The 4920-nt window shown below is 42.7% G+C and overlaps 1 pseudogene; it reads left to right on the top strand.

Annotated features, from left to right (window-relative positions):
• The first annotated feature begins 332 nt into the window (after positions 1 to 332).
• On the top strand, positions 333 to 3692 carry LOC138090297 (cysteine dioxygenase type 1 pseudogene; annotated as a pseudogene).
• The last annotated feature ends 1228 nt before the right edge of the window (positions 3693 to 4920 follow it).

Raw genomic sequence — 4920 nt, 5'->3', positions numbered from 1 at the left:
AGTTCAAGTCCTGGTCAGGGAACTGAGATTCTCACATGCCTTGAGGCAGCTGAGCCCCTGCACCACAACTATTGAGCTTGCATACCCCCACTAGACAGCCTGCATTCCACAGTCTTCAGAGCCCACGTGTTCTGGAGCTCATGCACCTAAGCTAAGACCCAATGCAGCCCCAAATAAAAGAATAAATAAAAGTTAAAAAAAAAAAAAAGAATTGCAAGTTAACAAGAGTGAAGAAAAGGGCAAGTGTGGCAGTGAACAATGGGAAGCACATCCAAGCAGACATGTTATCATACTGACCACTGCTTCGCGAAGAGCCGCAGTGAGACGTAGCCATGCCGTCAGCTGGGCACCTGCTTGGCCGTGTGCAGTATGGCTTACCCAGATGGCACGGCAGAACCTTGTATCTCTAACAGCCCATCTCAGGGAGGAAGTGAGATGACATTTATCTTCCTGCTCTCTTTCATTTTCTGTTTCTTGTTGGTCGCAGTTGGACTCATGAGAGTTGATGCACATACACTTAGAAAGTTCTCTCATCCGGTCCCTTCAGCAGCTTTGGGGAAGCCATCACAGTCTGTGCAATGTGTGCTTCTAGAAGTGGTGAAAAGAACCAGGGGCTCCATATATTTTTGCTTGTTTGGTCTCAGGTATAAAATCACACATCAGACCCACAAGTAGCTCTCGGGGTCAGAAACTGGATGGAGGAAGTTGCTGAGAGCCTGGGAGTCAGGTGAGGTCAAGAGAATGTAGGTAGGAGGATAAAATGTGATAATACAGTATCAGCTAGTCAATCTCAGATGCAGCCTCAGTACCAACATAATATATGATGCATCCTCAAACCTCTGCACTAAAGAAAGAGAAAGAAGTATTATAAGCTTGTACAGAATACAATATGAAAATATGCCAAACTTTGGAATGGGTGTTTATATTTCCTGAGATCCAAGTTAAAAATCTGAAAACAGAGTAATGAAGATTTATTTGGGAGTCTTGGCTTAGGAAGCTAAAGAAAACCATCTCTATCTGTCATCCTCTCTTTCACTCCTTGGATTAACCACTTGCAGTAAAAATTTGTCTTGAAATAGACAGGAGAGTCTTCCAAACAATGCCAAGAATTGGATGCTTAGTAAGAGCTGTCTCCCAGAGCAGAAGAAATAGATCTTTGGATTTTAAACAGCTTCCCCCTAGGCTGCCTGTAAACAAAAAGAGGTAGGAAGCCAACAATACAAGTGGAGAAGTTGAATCAATAAACCTGAAACTCAGAAAATGGCAGTGTGAGTAACAATCTTTCAGATAAACAAGGCTGAGAATTATAAGTGCTTAATTTACATGTATTTTCTAGGTACTGTAGGAAGAGATCTATATAGGAAAACATACATTCTAGAAATCAAAAAGATGAGGGTTCAGAATATTAGACCAATATTCTTATAAACAGAAAGTCATTATGTAGTAAAGTGTCACGAGCAAGTTGATTTAAAAATACCTAAGGGGCAGGTTTGGTCCCTATATGTGTGCACAGTGCATGCCCAGATCTACCACAGTGGATGTCTTGGCGAGGCTTTCTTTATATTGTGGCACTCGGGCACCTAGGGCTTTTGGGTCTGTGTGTAACTGTCTAACTAGCAGCTAGGGACACTGCCCTCCCTACCCTCTCCTCAGCTCGTTCAGCTCCCCCATTGCAGCCCAGCAGAGAGAGAGTTTGGCAAGGGATGGAGCAGGCAGACGGAGGTGCTAAAGCCACACTCCCTGCCCAGGCCAATCTGATCGGCATCCCATGCCAGCACTTCGCAAGTGAACAGGTCAGTGTGGAGGACATGCAGGCAGTCTTGGAAGCCTATGGGAGCAAACCCTGCTGAGTGGGCCGTGTGTGCCAAGTTCAACCAGTACAAGTGTACCTGAAACCTGGAGAATCAAGGAAATGGAAAATTTAATCTTGTGATTCTGTGGGTGAAAGACATGGCCAACAGTATCCATGATTGCATCGACTCCTGTGGCTTTCTGGGTATGTTGCAGGGAAATCTAAAAGACATTATTCTTCAAACTTCAAATCAAGAAGTCTGAACAAAACTTGAGGGAAAACCAGTGTACCTACATCAACAATTCCATTGGCTTACATCGAGTACAGAATATCAGCCATACAGAACCTACCCTGAGCCTTCACTTGAACAGTTCTGCTGGGAGCCAGCGTGAGGAATCCCACCCGTGGCAAAGGTCATGAGGAAGGAAGCCCGACAAAACGCAAAGGCGTGATCTGGCTTCAGGGGTTCCCCCTGAGTTTTCCTGAACATCTACCCCCAAAAACCAGAGTAGGCCTGATTTTATTGTACTGTGCTTTTCCACTCTTCTGACACTCTCTGGAAAAAGTTAACTTAGGGCTTCAGTCTTCTGCATTTGAAAGGGATGTTTCAGCTCAAACCCCCTGTGATAGCTCTCTAACTTGCCTAACAGGTTCCCTGGACTTTTTACAACTTGTGAATTGTTTACAGCCCCCCAACCACGAGAGGCACAAAGCTTAAAGCATCTTAAAGATACAGAGCCTTTTCTAAAGAGCTAAAAATCATATTGGTGATGGGTTTTCACTGTTGAGTCAATGACTGTTGCCAGGCCTCCATATTCTTTATCTTTTAACACCTGAAGGATATTAATCAATGTAATTGGGATACAGAAAAAGGAATATAGTAGTTTTGATGTTAGCAACACTAGACTTTTGAGTCAATTACTTTCCTTTTGTTATAAATCACTGTACTCCTTTTACTTGTTGTAAATTGTTGTGCCTTTGCTGTGTAAGAATGTAACTTTATTTAGTGCTTTCTGAGAGTGGCACCAGACTTTGGGAAGAACAACACAAATTAGTCTTCTGGTTGACAAACCCTTATCAGAAAAGGGCCATAAAATGTTAATTGGCCCTCTGGCCAGAAGATGATGTAAATCACCTAAGACTTGTGTATACAACTAGGTTTGCAGAAAGAAAGCCTGGTTTTAATAAGAGTCAGGGCTGCTGATGCTGCATAATTTTATATTATCCATTGATGTCTATGTACATAAAAAGGTATAAGAGGCCTTTCTGGACAATAGAGGATGGGCCAGTCGCTGGACTGGTTTCCCCCATGTCTTTACTCTATTTTCTGGCTGAATTCCCATCAGGGGCATGGAGGCTTGCCATGTCTACTTACTTGCCCTGGCTTTTAAGATCCACGTGAGAGGAAGCCTAAGGTGGGGCACCCCCCACTATTCAAGAGGACGCCGGTGGCCTTACGTAGAGGGTGCAAGTTCCTCGTCTGGAACTTTATTGGCTTTCCACATAAACCAAGTTATTCAGCCTCTTTTCTCCACTAAATTTTCCTACTACACTATTTCTTCTTAATCTCTCTTTATATTTCTAAATAAATAAGCTTTCCTCGCCTACGCCGTTCACCCTTCGAATTACCCTGGATCCACCGGGGCAGGACCCCGGCACAGTTCGCCTCACCAACTCGATAGACATGAGTTTGGGTGAACTCCAGGCGTTGGTGATGGACAGGGAGGCCTGGTGTGCTGCAATTCATGGGGTTGCAAACAGTCAGATACGACTGAGCGACTGATTTGAACTGATGCCTTTGATCAAAGAACAGGATGTAAAAACAGTCACCCTGACATACCATAGGAACTCTGGAATCAGAACTCCATTTACAACTTCAGGATCACTGGAGAACAACTAAGGAACACCAAACCTTCAGAGATCTTACTTTAAGTTCCAGGAAAAGTTTTGCCTTGGGAAAGGTCTCCCACCATTTGCTGTCCAGTAATACTACTCCTTGGAAGGAAAGTTATGACCAACCTAGATAGCACATTCAAAAGCAGAGACATTACTTTGCCAACAAATGTCCATCTAGTCAAGGCTATGGTTTTTCCAGTGGTCATGTACGGATGTGAGAGTTGGACTGTGAAGAAAGCTGAGTGCTGAAGAATTGATGCTTTTGAACTGTGGTGTTGGAGAAGACACCTTGGACTACAAGGAGATCCAACCAGTCCATCCTAAAGGAGATCTGTCCTGGGTGTTCTTTGGAAGGAATGATGCTAAAGCTGAAACTCCAGTACTTTGGCCACCTCATGCGAAGAGTTGACTCATTAGAAAAGACTCTGATGCTGGGAAGGATTGGGGGCAGGAGGAGAAGGGGATGACAGAGGATGAGATGACTGGATAGCATCACTGATTCGATGGATGTGAGTTTGAGTGAGCTCCAGGAGTTGGTGATGGGCAGGGAGGCCTGGTGTGCTGCAATTCATGGGGTCACAAAGAGTCGGACATGACTGAGGGACTGAACTGAGCTGAACTGAATATACTTTACAAGGCCAATGCTTAGATCATTAGTACTGTAAAGCAGATGTTAATTATAAGGCATTAAGTAAGCAAATAGTGCCCTAAGCTACTATAGAAAAAAAAAAATCGCACTAACTTGTGATTTTAAAATACCAAATCAGGGGCACCACTGCTTTTACTCTCAAAACCCACTGGAACCATACTTTGAATGTTGATGAAGGTGTTCATGGTTTTTGAAAACGCGTTCTCTGAATTGTAATTAGACACAAATAAATGTAATACAAGACATCAAACCACATGTCTAGTTACTTGAAGGACTAAACATAGATGTCTTCAATATACTTTGTATGTTCTTAATATTTGAAGAGAATTCTTTACATCTGTGCATTTTAGTTTTCCAGTATTACTTTACAAATACCTGTTCTGTAAATAATAGAGTATTGTAGATAGAGAAACTTAAGGCTCATTGCCATTTGGTAATGAAATGAAGGACATAAGATTTAGAAAAGTACATGTACCCAAACCCACAACAAATCAAAATTAGAAACTCATGTCTATTTTGTGTCCAGTGGTCAAACTTTGTACTGCTACCAGAATTGCCAAATAATTTTAATAAAATGGATTTA

Source organism: Capricornis sumatraensis, chromosome 14 (genome assembly GCF_032405125.1).
Source record: "Capricornis sumatraensis isolate serow.1 chromosome 14, serow.2, whole genome shotgun sequence".
Classification (NCBI taxonomy): domain Eukaryota; kingdom Metazoa; phylum Chordata; class Mammalia; order Artiodactyla; family Bovidae; genus Capricornis; species Capricornis sumatraensis.
This window is presented reverse-complemented; position numbering and strand designations above follow the sequence as displayed.